The sequence below is a fragment of the Symsagittifera roscoffensis genome, chromosome 4 (genome assembly GCF_963678635.1).
Source record: "Symsagittifera roscoffensis chromosome 4, txSymRosc1.1, whole genome shotgun sequence".
Classification (NCBI taxonomy): domain Eukaryota; kingdom Metazoa; phylum Xenacoelomorpha; order Acoela; family Convolutidae; genus Symsagittifera; species Symsagittifera roscoffensis.
This window is the reverse complement of record NC_087065.1, coordinates 14,970,903-14,989,364: the sequence shown is the minus strand read 5'-3', so window position 1 is coordinate 14,989,364 and position 18,462 is coordinate 14,970,903.

The following is an 18,462-nucleotide window of genomic DNA, read 5'->3' as shown; positions in this document are numbered from 1 at the left end:
TAGCCACCGAACTATCAACTCCTGCTCGGATTCTTTTTGCACAAAAAATTTCTACAGGGTAATTCCTTGCTGCTTCTACAGAGGTTTCCTCCTATAAATGAAACGATATCACTGCGACAAATTCGGTTGATGAAAAAGCATTAGGCGTTTTTTTATTTCTGGAATATAAATTCAACTTATATAATAGTGCTGAGAAACAAACAGTCGTTTTTATTTACCATTTGTTTTTTTTTCTTGGCTAAATATATTACAAAAACAACAGAAAATCAACCTTATAACTGCCACAAAATCAGTTTACTAAAATTAAAACAAAAAACTTCAGCACAGTATAATCTCAAGTCGATAGGCGTTTTTTATTGGAAATTGGAATTCACATGAAACGTATCAACAATACGAAAGGTTAGGGCAATGTATCAAAGAGTGTGCACCACAAAAACATAAGGAATCCTTTTTGTAATTTAACCAGTTCTTTAATCTATAACTGTCTGTATTTAAGTCTTCAAAAGAATTACGAAACATCGATATTTTGAATCTATGCTGTTTTGAAAGCATAGATTTAGAATGCGGTTTTCAAATACTTGTACCATTTATTTTTTGCAATGTTTCTTTATTTCATGTTAATCATTTCTAACAACACTATGTTTCGTAACTCTTTTGAACCACTATGTTTCGTAACTCTTTTTCAAATACTTGTACCATTTATTTTTTGCAATGCTTCTTTATTTCATGTTAATCATTTCTAACAACACTATGTTTCGTAACTCTTATAACAGACAGTTATACGTTATTATATTTTTAAATTGAAAAATTCTTCCTTAGAATACTTCAGACTTAATATATTGAGCCCCTACTAATTTAAATACTCAAGTTAATGAGATTTTCCTCATTTACAAAAATGATACAAAATTAGAATCTACCGCAAGTACTCATTTGCCTGAACTAATCGAGTTTAGATATTTCCATCACAGGACTGCAAGAAAGAACTAAGAAAGTTTAAAAAAAGAAAGCTCCTATTCCTTCTATTTTACTCTCCTGATTTACCCTTCTCTTTGTTAGTTAAGCAAAGATATCCCGACCCCAATTCAAATCGAAATTGAATCTAAAACGCATGTTATAAAAAAAAGTAGCGAAGTCCTTCAACAGATTTTCTTGCGTCAGTATAAATCATATTTTTACCAGAGATTGGCGAAACAAAATTTTACGGTTTTAAAATCTCAGTGAAAATTAAACTTTATGTTAATGATGTTCCACCTCAACTGCACGACTAGCTCTGGTACTCACACATCTTAAATTTCTTGCATTTTTTTCGCCACCGAACTACACTGTTGTAAAGCGCTATAAATGTTGGCGCTATGTTCAATTTCGAACGCAAAGAAGACATGGCGCGCTGTTGGCGTGATCAAACAATTCATGCCTAATTCATTCACATGTACATAAGTCAGTGTTGTTTTTGTGCTATTTTATGCGTTCAACTTTTTTATTGGAACAATGAATTATGGGTTGTAAGCAAAGTTCCCGAGACCCGAAAAAAAGTCATTCGCGAATACCTCAATAACTTATCAAGTGGAGAATTTTTGGACCATTTAACTGTCCCATTTCTTAAAATTCAGCAACTGATTTGCAATTACAAAAAAAAGTGCTGGGAGGCCAAAAAACAACCTGACAAGCCCCCAAAGTCATCTAAAAATTCCAGAAAGATTTTGAAACGCTTGTCAGTCTTTCTAAAAAAAAACACGGTTTAATATCGTTTATTGCACAAAAGTCTGGTCGCGTCAACAGTTATAGACAAAAGTGTATCACCTCATGCTCTGAGGAGTCCATTAACACATGACATTTCTACAGGGTGCTTCCTTAATGCTTGCAAAAATCACAAACATCTGCACACTTTGAAATAGGACCAAGATCCTTCCCGCACTCAGTAAAAATAGAAAATAATAGATTATAATGGATTTTTGTTGTCAGTCTCCATAAATTTCAAAAATAATTGATTTTAATTGATTACAAATGGATTATAATACTACTATTTTTTGAAACAAAAATCATTCTAATCGATGACAATCGATTATTATTTGAAGTGTTTTTTTTTCAGTTTTTATTGAATTGTAGTCCATTAAAATGGATTTTAATAAATTATTATTCAACAAACGTCATCGCTTCATTCTGTTTTATTTTTGTTTTGTTTTGTGTGCTTTTCAGTCGGTTATTTAACAAACCTCATCGCTTCATTTCGTTTTTCTATTTTTTGTTTTGATTGCTTTTCAGTTTGTTACCGAATTAAAAGAAATTGTAATTTCGTTCTTATAGCTTAAACTTGAATTAAATTTTATTTTCATTGTGTTTTCATGCAGAATAGCTAAATCATTATTCATTATAATTAATTTTTTTTTGAGATAATATTTTAATAGAAAAAGTTATCATAATCTAATCTAATAGATTATAAAAAGTTATAAGAGATTTGATATTTGATAATTTAATAAAAAGTCACCAAAAAGCTTATCATTATAATGGACAGGGGCGGATCTAGGATTTTCTCGAGGGGGGGGCGGATTTTCAATTTTCAAAAAAATTTCGAAAATTTTGACGACCTTTTTTTTTTTTTTTTAGGTCGACCAAATTGATTTTTCGAGCTCTCCCACACGGTTTTGTCCCTATTTTGGCCAAATTTTTTGGGCCGCAGGCAAAATTTTGAAAAAACAGGTCAAAAAAGGCGTTTTTAGGCACTTTTTGGAAAATTTTGACCGAAAAATTGCGTTTTTTCGGCACGCGCTCCCCCCTCAAAATTAGTATATATTGGCGCCAAAGGCGCCTTTAGAAAATTTTTAGGGTCGGTTGGCCAAAAATGGATTTCTTAAAAAGTATCAAAGTGGGGACCCTTTGGGTCGGCAGGGGGTCGAATCCCTGAGGGGGGGCGTCCGCCCCCCCCCCCCCCCTAAATCCGCCCCTGATAATGGATTAAGCTCGTTTACGCATCTAAAATTGGCGCTTTTAATTAATTGTATTTTTGCTAAAAGTACGATTATAATTATAAAATAGGCGATTTTTTTCTCTTTTTACTGAGTTCGGTAAAGTATCAAATTACGCCATGAAAAAAAGAATCTTCTCAAAGTAATATAGCTTTGCCTCAAAATGATTCCAATAAAGAAAAACAAATTAAAATTCTGACACGACTGGCTATGAGAACCAACTGACACTCTTGAACTTATTTCCCATTTCATATAATAATCAAATTGCCGACCTGTTATTACTAAACAAGCTGTTCACTGGCCGTAGCAACTACACTGGCTTAGCGAAAAATTAAATTTGAGATGCGGTTCCAATCAATCCCTTCTAACTGAAACCTTGTAAATACTTGAAGCGCCTTCAATTAGATTGAAATAAAACAAAGCAAGTAATACCTGTCGCGGGGCCTGCACGTGGAACGCCTTGATAATGTCGTTAAGTATATCTATCGGACAACCTCTGAACATATTCAAGAAAACACGTGAAATATTTTGCTGCCTGGGCTTAAAAACTACACTGCTACAATTTGCGATTCCGTACCTAAAAAATTTTTTAATTCTGTCAAAAAATACTTAATTTCCGACCTCAAACTCTGATCAGAAAGTTCTCTGCAAAATTTTTGAATAAAGCATGGATTTTCTATGATTTTTTAAAATTTCTAATCCAATTTCCGGTCAGAAATTTTCTAAATCTAGGCCATTTCTAATCAGAAGAGGCTTATTACTTATCTAACTTCTGTTCAGTCTCTAATTTACGCTCATTATCATACCAACGTTTATTTTTTTCTCTTACAATTTGTAAAAATATACAAGAATATAATGTTAAAAAACGCACTAGTAAACTATACATTTATGGTGAATTTATTTTTTTATGATTCCCTCCTTTTTCCCAACAATTACCATGCACATTACGAGTCCAAACGGTGCACTGGATAGGCGCACAATTTTGTGTCTGTATGTTCCTGGATTCCAGAGACAAGTCTTTAAACGTGTACAATTTTTCTCGGAACGATCAGAGGAAAGTAAAGAACGAAAGAAGAACAAAGGGAGCAGCCTTATTGCGGAATCCGCTTACAATGCACAAAATGCAAAGTTTGGCCTCGTAATGCAGATAAACGTGTGGCAGCCTAAGGAAAAAATACCTGGAAAAAAAATAAAATCTTTTGAGCTCATTTGATTATTAGTTTTGCTTTCTTAAAAACTCTTATTTCAAAATTTAATTTAGTTTAAGACTTTGGTGTTTATTTCGTTTTGAATCTTGACGAATAATTTTTCTTTACCAATTGAAGAAACACTGATCAAAAAACTTAAAATGTCAAATCAAAACTTTCCACATTTTGTTCGTCATCAGTAGTAAAAGTTGTTACAATATTTACTAAACAATCAAGGATCAGAAAAAATTAAAACACGCCTAGAAAACGCCTTAAGAAATTCTGAGCAATCAAAACTATAAAACTTTAATTACATTTAAAAACTACGTAACCTTGAATAACATTTTGCTATAAAACTCTGATCAGAAGAGGCTTATTACTTATCTAATTTCTGCTCAGTATCTAATTTACACTCATTATCATACCACGTTTATTTTTTTATCTTACGATTTGTAACAATATACAAGAATATAATAATAGAAAACGCACTAAAAAACTATTTATTTATAGTAAAAGTTTTTTATGATTCTCTCTTTTTTTCCCAAAAATTAGCATGCACATTACGAGGCCAAACTGTGCACTGGATAGACGCACAGCTTTGTTTCTGTATAACCCTGGATTCCAGAGACAAGTCTTTAAACGTGTTAATGTTTTCTCGGAACGAATAGAGGAAAGTAAAGAACAAAAGAAGAACAAAGGGAGCGTCATTTTCCTCTGGAAAACGCGTTAAGAAATTCTGAGCAATCAAAACTACAAAACTGTAATTACATTTAAAAACTACGTAACCTTGAATAACATTTTGCTAGAAAATTCTGATGTTTTTGGTTTTTTTGTTTATAACTGTTATAATTGTTTTTTTCATTCTGACATGTCTACATGTAAAACATGGACTAAAATTTTAGAAATAAATACTATAGAATCAATTATCTCTTGCAAAGAAAAATTTCGATTTTGCTCAAAATCGCTGCAGAAATTTGCGAAAAACGCAACAAAATGTGCGAAATCAGGAACAGTTTGCGGAATCTATAGTATTTAATTCAGGAAAAGTTTGAATCTATAGAAATCAGGAACAGTTTGATTCTATAGTATTTAATTCTAAACACTTGCAAAGAAAAATTTCGATTTTGCTCAAAATCGCTGCAGAAATTTGCGAAAAACGCAACAAAATGTGCGAAATCAGGAACAGTTTGCGGAATCGACATACAAACGCACATCATGAGTGTACAACCAAACTCAGGTTTTTTTCTTTTAGATTTGGTTTCAATTAAAACTTGCTGATATCTTTTTCTTTTCATAAAAAAGCAATTTTTTTGATTGGCACAAACTCCTACAGCACGGCTTCACTAATTATATCCGGTGTCATACGAATTATGGCATGTTTTTACGCAAAAAATGGCCAATGATAGAAAACAGTCGGTTTTTCTTTGATCTTGTTTTATTGACTGTAGCTTGATAGAAAAAGATTATATAAAAAGAAACAAATGATAAAGAAAGAAACCATTCTTGACCCAAAAAATATCACGACAATTAAAGAAAAATTGAGAAATTTGAATGAATCGTTCAATTATATCAGAAAAAAATGAATGCTTTTTGGAATTGAACAAAAATTAAAACAGAAATGAGTTCATTTGAAGAATTACAAAAAAAATTAAAATTGTGTTCGTACAAAAATAAGTACAAAGAAGGACAAATTTGGCCTTCTAAAATCTTTTTAAATTTTTATTGCTTTGTTATGAAACATCGTTTCTTTTTCTGAAACAGAGGTCATTGCATTAAAAAACTCAATAACAACAGCAACTATGAGTCCTATAATGCCCGCAGCTGCAATCCTATAAGATTACGGTGTTAATTCAAACTTTATCTACTTTTCCTGCATTTCCAAATAATCAGCTTCCCGTTTGTTGTATAGAGTAATTGAGTTCATTTTGGAAGCTGTCAATCAAATATTCACTCTTGGTGCTAGACTAATTGATTAGCAGGTGTTTGTCCTTGGAACAGGCTGTCACCCTTGCATACTGTTTCTAACCACTCTTTATGCTAACTTTGTGAGATTAAGTTGACACTCTCTTATATCGGAATTAACAATTGGACAACGACAGTTTTACCTCCTTGATATGGCGCAGCCAGCAGGATCTGGTGGGGGAAAGAATCCACTGGGCATCACGGGCTTTTGGCCAGCAAAATGCACGGAACCGCCAATGTTTTGGGAATTCTGGATCAACAGATTCCAATGGGGAATGGTCGCAAAGCACTCACTAAACCCGATGAACTTTTACTTCGCCGCGACACTCACAGAGGCCCAAATTACTGACTTGCCCGAGGAAGTAGACGGAAAAAATCGGCGGGTATCAGAACAGGTGTTGATTTCGAACCTGTATTTGTGTCTGGGGAAAAAAGGGCAGGATGAACTGCACAAAAGACGACCACACCTGGATCTCCAGACGATTCGTTACCCACGGATGATAGACGCGCTGGAAACGGAATTTAAGAAAGAGAGAAATGAAACATATGAAACATACCAACTCCTTTCTCGTAAGCAATTTATCAATGAAAGCTTGGAACACTTCCATTCCGTACTCAGCGGATTGGCAGCGAGGTGCAATTTTGGAGCACTAGAAGACCGAATACTAAGAGACGTATTCATTGTTAACATGAATAATCGGGATGCACAAAAGGAACTATGCAGGTCGACAAAAACACCTGAGGAAGTGTACCGGATAGCTCTCTCGTACGAGAGGGGTAACAAGTATGCATCATAATATGTTGCCACGGGACCAGTGGGGGCCCCAGGATCATCATCAGGAGGCGGAGGAATCCAGATAAAATCGGAACCAGTCGGAATAATCCGTGGAGGTTATCGGAACAATCGTGCAAGGGGCCGGGGCTCTTACCAAGGGCGAGGATCATATCGAGGCAGAAATCTACCCAAAAACAACAAATGTTATAACTGCGATCAACAAAATTTCACCAGGGAACACTTGGACAGATGCCCAGCAAAGGGGGTTGCATGCAATTTTTGCCACAAAATTGGCCACTTCAAACGAACTTGCAGGGGAAAACTTGGAAACCAGCGGGGACAGGGAGCCGTAGGAATGATACGGGAGAATGGCGACGATCATCACCTAGAAAATTCGGCGGACGAAGAAGCATCACAACATGCAAGTTCCATTGGATGGGTTAATAAGAATCTAGTGGTGCACTCGTGGGACTCAAGCAGCTCCGACGGGGACTATATGGTTATGGCCATAAAACGAAAAAGAGTCACAGAATTGAAAGTTGCTGGGGCACAATTGCCGATCAAAGTCAATGGGAAACCCACTCGAGTGTGGATCGATAGCGGGTCCCCAATTTCAATTTTCACCATCGGAGAATTGCGGAAAACTTTGGGAACATCAGGAGTAAAACTGGACAATCTTACGGAGGAGGACAATGCTTTTCGGGATTATGGGAACAATCCACTACAGATGATTGGAACAATGGCAGTAACAATACAATCAAACGTCTGGAAGATCCATGCAAGGATAAAAGTAATCGGAGGGAACCGACCATCAATAATTGGAAGAGATCTGATGCCCCAACTAGGACTCCAGTTGGTGCAACAATCACCAGGGGACCACATAATGTCCATTGAAGAAGGCAGCCAGGACGCACTGGAACCGGAGGGGGAGTTGGATTCATGGCAAACATATTTCAGTAAGCAGTTTTCAAACCTTCTTAACAGGGTAGGGAAAATAAGTAACTACAAGGTACAAGCCGAATTTTTTGAAAACCTCACTCCAGTTCAACAGAAGGGGCGTCGAGTCCCGATTTCGTTGCAAGAGAAAGTGGATGCAGAAATTGACAAATTACTGAAACAGGGTCATATTGAAAAATTATCCGAATGCTCGGACAAATATTTTGTGTCCCCAATAGTAATAACAGTAAAAAAAGATTGTAACTGGCACTCGAGTCGAGGGAACTAAATAAACAAATAAATAAACAGTAACTGGCACTCGAGTCGAGGGAACTAAATAAACAAATAAACTAAAGAATAAATACCAAATGCCGAATATCGAGGAACTAATGGACACGGTTGGACAAACGATTAGCGAAAAAAAACAGGGAGACATATATTTCACAACAATGATTTAACATATGCTTATGGCCAACTGCCACTAAACGCTGAGACGAGCATACAGTGCAATTTTTCTCTTATTGGAGGCCGCTCAACGGGTACATACCGGTTCAAGACCGGATTCTATGGTCTCACTACAATGCCCGCGGAATTCCAGCGCGCAATGGATTGTATACTCGCTGAATACCCGCAAGCGCATGCGTTCATCGATGATATTTTGGTCGTAACCAGAGAAAATTTTAAAGAAACTGGATCGTGAAAATATGTCCCTAAAATTGACAAAATTTAAATTCGCCCAACGAGAATGCAAATGGCCAGGCCATAAAATAACCTCGACTGGAATTACTCTATTGGTTAGAAAAACAGAACCAATAGAAGCTCTAACGCCGCCACGGACTTTGTCACAATTAAAATCGTTTATGGGGTCAATTCATAGTTTGCACAAGTATCTGCCGGCATTGGCCGAATCATCGGCACCGCTGCGACCCCTACTAAGCAAAAATAATGAATACATTTGGACACCCGAATGCCAGAACGCGTTCGAAAACCTTAAGAAACAAGTTTCTAACATTGTTGAATTACGGGATTTTGATATCCACAAAGACATTCGTATAGTGTGCGATGCAAGCCATAACGGGCTCGGCGCGGTGTTGGAACAGTTAGGACCAGAAGGATGGCGCCCAATCTCGTTTGCGTCGCGATATCTTAACGAAGCGGAAACGAAATACTCAACAAACGTATTGGAAATGTTGGCAGTTGTGTGGGGGGCTGAATACTTTAGAAATTACATACTGGGCCGAAGTTTTTTGATCGTTACCGATCATAAAGCCTTAATATCCCTTTTGAACGGTAATAACAAGAAAAATAAAACGATGTTTAGTCGCTTAACGCGCTGGTTAGATCGACTAATTCCTTTTGATTTTCAAATTGAGCATAAACCAGGGGCTAAAATTGGTTTGGCGGACTACTTATCACGTCATCCAAGTAGGGAAGCAACAACAATAAGTACGTATGATAATATGTTTACGGTGGCAAAGATCAACCTAATTCGCACAACGCTTGGCTTTAATACATCCAAGGGACCAAATACATCCAAGGGACCAATTTGTACAGCGGATAATAAGCATTCTATAAATAGACTGGAAGTTTCGTCACAAAATGACTCGGTAGAGGGCGGAAAATTATGTAAGCGGAAACCAACCAATCAGATTCAAACACGTGGTTTAAGCCGACGGCTACGCGATATACGCACTGGATTAGTTAGGGCTATTATTCACACAGTTGTTCAAAATTATCTAAATCCAACTCTCAAAATAAAAATTTACTTAAATCCAGCCCTCAAATTTCAAAAGCAATTATCACTATGGACCGCAGCATGCGCAAATGGCAGAAATTCCTTAAACAACATCCAAGTCTGAATAGTAGTAGCGACGAAATTGAAGAATTGCCCCCAAATGTATCACTAGAAGCCATTACCAAAGAGACAAGATCAATACGCACAAATACAACGCTCTCGTTACCCTCGGAATTCAAAGGAGAAACAGTACCACCAGTGGACCCAAACCTTGTATGTATGTCAATTATTCCGCGAAATTGTAAGATCGTTAACAAAGCTACTTCATTACCTGACCTGTTTAACTTAAAATTCATAGAATCAAATTATGTATCGGACCCCCAACTGAGCGCTATTCGCGACCTCATTGTTACACAAGATCCGGAAATTCACGAAAAAGTTACTCAAATGAATCGTTATTATGCCCAATTCGTCAATGATTTCTCAGAAAGGAAAACGTAGTTTGATGGATGATAAGTTAGTAATTCCAATTAACCTTCAGTCAGCAATTAATAACCGAATCCACGCGTACCAACACGGGAAATCAAATATGTTCGATGCCGCAAAAGATGTCTGGTATCCCTACATCTACCGTTCAAAAGCTTCCATTGCCGAAGGGTGCCCTGAATGTACTGCAGCTGGTAAGAACTTAAAGACGTTAATAAATAAAAATCAACTGGGATCGGTACCGGAACCAAAAGAACCAAATGAATCAGTCCAATTAGATTTTTGGGGCCCCATCAATTACTTAAACGAATCCCCAAAATATGTGCTAGTGGCGGTCGACCGGTTCTCTCGTTGGCCATCGGCAATGGTCTGTGGAAATAATCGATCAGACAAAATATTGAAATTCTTGAAGAGCTATATATCAAACCACGGGGTGCCACGGAAAATCCACATTGATCAGGGAACTAGTTTCATGTCAAACGCGATTAAAGCTTTTTGTAATGGGGAGGGCATTGAAATCATTAAATCACCAGTAAACGACCATCGAGCAACCGGGTGCGTCGAGCGTACCATTGGCAGTCTTAAGAACTCTATCCTTACCTTTGCTCACAAAAAGAATCCTGAACCCTTGGAGAAAATGGTCGAACGGGCCCTTGGTGCCCTCAGATTCTCAAAAAACTCGACACTTAAAATTTCGCCCCTTGAAGCCCATCATGGTAGAGAAGCAAACACAGTTTTACGGAATCTTACTAGAAAACCATCGCTGCAAAATCTGGATTGGTCACGGGTTATAAAAACAAAAAATGCTTGTTTAGATGCCACCGATCCTAATGTGCAAGATATGCCCCAACCAGCTGATACAAACTGGAGTGTAAGATCAGACCTCGCCTACGATATCAAAAACAGGACCCATGCACGACGCCTTACAGTGGACCAATCTGCGAATCAAGACGACGAACCGTCGATACTCAGAAGTGCGAACCCCAATGGACAACCGGGACCATCCGGATTGTTGTTTCAGCGAACTGGAAACAAAAACCTAAAAAGGTATAGACAAATTCATTCTAAAATTAAATCTGAGAGTACACATACACTAACATTAGACAATGGGGTTGTGCCTAGGAAATCGGGAGTGGCCACGAAGCCCATACCAAAGAAGTCTAAAATTGCAGCCAAATCGGTATTACTGGTACCATCGAGCGAAGTGAAGCAGCGAGCCATTCAAACAGCATTACCACCGCCGACTCCGCGCGAAGTAAAGGAACGCTTAGCACAGCGAATTGCGAAAAAGAAACGTGAAAGGACCGGGCGCCGTTTCGAAGATACCGACTCCGAATCAGAAGACAGCGAGGACTTACCGATTATCTCGGTAAAACGAGCCAAACAGCCTTTAACTACCACCCCTGAAGCACCTATAGAACGCTCAGCAGAAACACTACCAGAGGCCCAGGTTGGAACTGACCAGGACACCATTCCGGCACAAGGCGGCGAGTTGGATAATCAAAATCCAAGGGAGCAAGGAATGTCCAATCCAGGGGACCAGTCGAAGCCGATCACCGCCAGTAGGAAAAAAGGAGCCTCATCAAAGAAAGCAAAGCTGGTCTCATACAGCAGCCAGGGGGCGAGTCAGGACGAGACATCATCCACGACGTCTAGAAAAAGCGGGCGCAAAAGAACGGCGGTCACCAAGATGGGGGGCGTAATGATTGATTTCATCAATCAAAACAAGGAAGGAAACAAGTGATTTACAAAACTTTCTGAAAAACTGTCCTAACCCAGGGAGAGGGTGAGTCATTAGTGACTTAAGACTCAATTGGTATCACTGCTCAGTGATCTTTTAGTTGTTAAAAATTGTCATTATTAAAGTCTAAATTTTTTTCTTTTAGATTTGGTTTCAATTAAAACTTGCTGATATCTTTTTCTTTTCATAAAAAAGCAATTTTTTTGATTGGCACAAGCTCCTACAGCACGGCTTCACTAATTATATCCGGTGTCATACGAATTATGGCATGTTTTTACGCAAAAAATGGCCAATGAGTCGGTTTTTCTTTGATCTTGTTTTTTTGACTGTAGCTTGATAGAAAAAGATTAAATAAAAAGAAACAAATGATAAAGAAAGAAACCATTCTTGACCCAAAAAATATCACGACAATTAAAGAAAAGTTGAGAAATTTGAATGAATCGTTCAATTATATCAGAAAAAAATGAATGCTTTTTGGAATTGAACAAAAATTAAAACAGAAATGAGTTCATTTGAAGAATTACAAAAAAAATTAAAATTGTGTTCGTACAAAAATAAGTACAAAGAAGGCAAATTTGGCCTTCTAAAATCTTTTTAAATTTTTATTGCTTTGTTATGAAACATCGTTTCTTTTTCTGAAACAGAGGTCATTGCATTAAAAAACTCAATAACAACAGCAACTATTAGTCCTATAATGCCCGCAGCCGCAATCCTATAAGATTACGGTGTTAATTCAAACTTTATCTACTTTTCCTGCATTTCCAAATAATCAGCTTCCCGTTAAAACATTTTTAAATTCGAAAACGTTCATAATAAATGGTCTCGCCCAAAAAACAACCTTTAAAGAGTTCGATAGGCTAAATGAACAGTCATTTTTAATCTGTAAGACTAAAAAGAAAATTACGGGAAAACCATTGATGTATTCACAAAAACACGAGGACTATCACGAGTTATAGCGGGCTGTTCAACGGGCTCAACTTGCCAGACTGACAAAACTAGAATACGTGACTTAGAACCATTCAAAATTCTTGATGATTCAAAGAATTGGATTTTAGGGTCCAGTATCAGGGCACGGACCAGAGCTGAAACACCACAATTCAATTTTATAGGAGCGGTAGCAACGACAAAATTATAAGACAAATTTCGTTTTCAGGTGAACATATCTACCCATTAGACTTAAAAGTGTTATTGTTTAGGAGACCACCAACTCCATCATAAAGTGAAAAACATGATAAACACAAGCAGTTTGCCAACAACCAATAGAAACTGAAAGATGACATTACCACTAAATTTACGCCCGAAGTGATTGTAGTATGCAAAACACCTCCAATTTTAAACAACAGGGAGGAAATTTAGAGGTTGAAATTTACAAAAACGCGTAAACCATTATTGAAGCGCTAAAATTGAAAGCAATGACTAGAAGAATTAATACCTGGATCCTTTTAGATTGGCATAACAATCAATTTAATGATTAGCACTGTGAAAATTTTTTGCTCTAATGCCTTCGTTCATTCGCATGCGAATTTTTCATTAAATTACTACGAAGAAAAAATGTAGAAAAATATGAGAATCGAACTCAAAAAAGCCCTTCAATTCGCAACCAAAGCTAATCATGGCCCCGTACTTGTCATCAAAATTTCAGCTGGCCAATTAATTCGGCATTTAATGATGTGCAGGTCCATTATCGATACTAGTTAGGATAATTTAAACGATAAGTCTATTTCTTAGGTTTCAATTATTTAAAAAAACTGTAACCTTTTTAAGTGAACTGAACAAGTAATAACCTATGGTGGGTTAACCAAAACATGGAATAAAACTTTGTTCCCATAAATTGCCACAAAATATTTTGATTAATTTTATTTAAGTTATCTCAAGCGCACCAAAGTTCAAAATTGCGCCTCTCAAGCGCACTATAGGTAATTGTTTTTTGAATATGTTTTTAATTACTGTTGTTTTTTTTTCAAATCTAAATTCATTTGAGTCTCACATTGCCTTTTCCTGGTCAATTATGAACTCAACTCTCTAATCAAGCGATATTCAATCAAATTCGTGTTCACTAATGAACTCTAGCAATTTAGAAAACAGCAGGTCAAAAAAAATTAGATCAAAGTTTTACGTTTAAGTAGTAGAAGCTTAGCAAGATAACATTCATATGTAAAAATTGTCGTAAAAACAATTGTCAAAAACACATTTTTCGAAAATTTGGTTCAATAAGTAAAACCACCAACATCTGTGGATTCTTGGTAGTACAAAAAAGGCTATTTTCGATGTGATAGGTCTGTGGAAGCCAACATAAAACTAAAAATTTGTGTGTTTGAGCTCCTAGTATCTAAAATACACAGCCCAAATCTACAACAAATTCTAGCGAGGTTTTTGAAAACAAAACCACGTCTCACAAGAACTAGGGAAAAACACTAACGAAATTATCAAATAATCCGGGCAAATATAATCAAGTTAAAACTTTTGATAAAATTGCCAAACCAATTGACTATGCTGAATCAAACCACTGCAATTTAAAATAAAAATTTAAATTATTTCAAATGGAAATATGTAGAATCATACGAGAAAGAGTCTCCTGTTTCAATTCTTGTCCCTTATTTTGTTGTGGTAACTAGCAAACAGTACACACCCAAACTAAAACACTTATCTACTTAAAATAAATGATTTATGTTGAGAAAACTACTTATTATAAAATAATTATTTTTATGCCATCAATCAAAACAAACCACTTAGATACAAATTCTCTAATTGAAATAAAAAATCCTGCAAAAACAAAGTTTTTGCCCAATGCGTCTTTTTTGTATTTTCTCCCGTCAGTTTTTGATTCACGCCCACCATTGTCATGAACCTTCCCTTAGTTTCTCTGTGAAAGACGTATTCTTGGTCTGAGAATAATCTTTGATAGTTTTTGTTTTGTAGCCAATCATCTGGGTATCATCGTTTATCGCTGATAGGCTCAAAGTTTTGTTCTGTTTTTCCGTTGTCTCTGACATCGGTGTCGTCTCTTTTACTTGATCACCTTTGTCGTTCATGCTGTGGTCTAGTGTTTTTGTCTCGAGTTCAATCTCTAACGTTGGTGCCGGAGTCTCTTCCTGCTCAATGGCATCTCAGTAGTCTCTTTTTTGTAACCTCTGTTATCTGTTTGGTCCTCCTATTCTTCACCTTGCTCGCTGAAATGTTTTTCTTTCCTATTCTGTTTGTATGGCGGTAAAAGTTTTTTTTATTTTGGACAGTTTTGCTATTGGAGCGCTCTGCTTCTATCAACTAATGAAGCTCTATTCTTTTTCTTTTTACAAAACCCTCATCCTCTTACTGTTAACAGGAATCCCTCTACTGATCTGTACTAGTGAGCTCCGTACAATTACAACTCATGACCAAGTTCAACTTATCAGATGCTTGATTCTGTAGCAAGGATCGCGTTATGCCGTTGACAATCAGTGATAAAAATTTTAAATTAATTTTTAAATAAACTATAATAAATTTAATCAATTCAAACAGTTAATTGCCATTGAGACAAAAAAAAAATAACTTTTTAGAGTTGTTTTAACTTCCCAAGACTCTAAACCTTTACATTTGTGCATTTGTTAGTACTTGCCATGTCCCAATTAGGAGGGCGTTGGGCAGTTATTTCAGCTTCTCAAGGATCAAGACCAAATGTCGGATAGTAGTTTGATCTTTCCAAGATCGAAAAGTGTTGGGTAGTTGTTTGAACTTTCCTAGACCACAAGTGATGAACAAATATTTGAAATTCCCAAGACTCAAGACCAACACCCTTGGTCAGTTTTTCTAGCGTCTCAAGGCTCAAAATCAAAATCGTTGGAGAGTTGTTATAGCTTCGCAAGACCAAGTGGTGGGCAGTTATTTGAACTTCCCGAGGCCAAAAAGTGTAGGGCAAATGTTTGAACTTCCCAAGACCACAAGTTTTAAGCAGTTGTTTGAAGTTCCAAAATCGCAAGTGTTGGACAATTGTTTGAATTTCCCAAATCTGGAGACCAAAACCCTTGGGTAGTTGTTTTAGCTTCCAAGAACTCAAGATCGAAACCGATGGGCAGTTGTTTTAGCTTTCCAAGATTCGAGATCGAAACCGTTGAGCAGTTGTCCGAGCTACCCTAGACCTAAATTGAAAAGCGTTGGGCCGTTTTTGGAATTTTCTCGAGACATTGGTAGTGTTACTCCCGGGTGGCGTTATCGCGTTACCCAGCGTTCAAGACTAATTTCGAATAAAATCAAACGAAGAATTAAAAAAAATTAATTAAAAGAAATATGAACTTTTTTTCCCTTGTATCTGCTTCTTCGTTATGAGTTGCAATCGTAAAAATCTGGTTGTGTTCAAAAGAAAGGAAGAATATTTTGTATAAAAGAAATTGATTTTTCAAAAACAGACCAGTTAAAAAAATCTGTACTAAAAACCACACTAAGTCTGAATATCAACTGCCGTCTCCGAGAAACTAATATAGTATCAGTTGATAAGCCTTTATTCCAAGGTTGTTATCGATATGGAATTTGTCTTTCTGCTTTTCGGCCAAAATGCTTTCCGCCCCCTAACCCGATCCGGCAAGCCTTTCCCCCGTCACTCGCGTGTTCCTATTTTGATCTCCAAGAGGTCTTTTGCGTTGATACTCTTGTTTTTCATATTCATTCCGATTAATTTGATATAACTAAACCAACGATGTCAATTTTTAATCTATAACAGAAAGGCCCATTTTCTACAATTTCCAACCACACCCTCTACCCTAACCGCCCCCTTTAGTGTTACCTTCCCCTTTAGTCTAACCTCTCCCTTAAATTTAACCAACCCCTCGCTTAAGTAAAAGTCCGTCAAACCCGATGGGTGCAAAACCACTCAAGAAAAAACCCCAAAGAACCGGTTTCCAATCTCTGCTCACGTAAAAACGATTGCTGAAATTTTGATGGAGCCGATACAAATCAGTTTTATGCGTAAGGGCTATTGTATAAGTGACTTGTTAACGATACCCGGTTGACTCCTGCAACAAACTCTGGTTGTTTCACTAGATTCCCGGACCTTCGTAATTCCAGCTCTCTTGAACTCCTATTACTGCTCACTTGGTAACCATCCCCAGTGAAGCTTCCCCATTGTTACCCAAAGTTTCAAGGCTATCTGAAAACCCTCCAACGCTTCTCTAATCGGGCACCTAACTAATACTGCTACTATGATCAAAACAATCAGTATTTTTGTGAAACCGTATGAGTAAAATATGAATTTTTGCACAAGTCAGATTTAACTGATCTGGAGTTCAAGGTCACAGTACGTTTTTTTTCTTTTTTTCAAAGTTTTTCTTTTATTTTTTTGTTTTTTCTTGTTTTTTTATTCTTTTTCCGATCTTTTTCTCTGCTTTTTTAAATCTCCGCTGGCTCTCTCAAATCGGTCAGCTAAGCCTCATACACAAAAGGCAGCCAAGAAATTTCTTTGAATTTTTCGTAAAAAGCCATCACGGTACGACCAGAACCTGGGCACTCTCCAGGTTGAACCTTACTATCGTTACCCTAGAATAGGCATGTAGCCAGAGTTGTCTCATGTGGAATCAATTCCGTGAAAATGGGGTCGTAAGAACACTCTGGAGCGCCATATAAACACTCTGTAACTTTCGTTCACTCACGTCACATACAGTGTTACGTGGGATAGGCTCTATAATTTATGGTTCAAGGGTCAGGGACACTATATCTTGTGCTTTTGTACCTCAATCGGTCGAATCCGATTCGTAGTATGCGCTAATGACATAGAACTTAAGACTCGTTTCAGCTTACAGGCAAAAAAGGACCCTCCTACTCTAGATAGAAATTAGTACACACCCATGGCTTGGTCACTAAACACCTGAAAGACGCGAACGCCATTAAAACGGGGTTGGAACGTCAATTAAAAACTATTAGTTTATGTTGGAAAGTAGACCTTTGATCCAGGTACTCAAAATCGATTACTCAAATCAAGACAACCTCTCTGGAAAAAATCCCAGAAACTATCACTTAGAATAATTACTTTAACTCTAGAAGTGGATGTCATGTAGTGGATGCACTTTCTTCTATGTCGGACAAACTGTTCGACATTTGACCACTAGAATTGATAAACATAAGAAAGCTGACTCACCGGTGGGCCTCCATCTTCAGCAGTGCCAACTTGAGGAAAATAGCGCAAATCTTAGTTGGCAAACTATAGATAGAAAACAACCAAACAAAATTGTTAACACTAGAGGCAATACATATCAGGAGAGAGAAACCGGGCTTGAACAATTTTTGGTTTTTCATTTAAAACTTACATGTCTATATTGAAATTTTGACTCAGAAACTTCCAGACAAAATAATTTAAAATTGTTTAATTAAATCTAGAGATTAAAAGTATTTTAATCGTAATAGTAATTTAGAGGTCAAGTGTGGTTGGCTAATTTTTTAACATGATGGTTTAGAACCAAAGTGTATGTGAAATATTGTAAATACATTTGTAAACTGATGTATTATCGTCATCTAGATTAGTTTATTGTAAAAATGCTGACGATGCACATAGTTGCGAAAACAATTGAAATTTGTTTTTTACTTTTTAGCTAAAATTTCTTCAATTTTACTTGTAAATTTGTGATGAAACAAAAAACTAAGAGCTTAAAACTCCAATTGTTTTCCCATTAAAGGGCCAGTGTAAAAAATTCTAATGATTTTCATCAATGTAT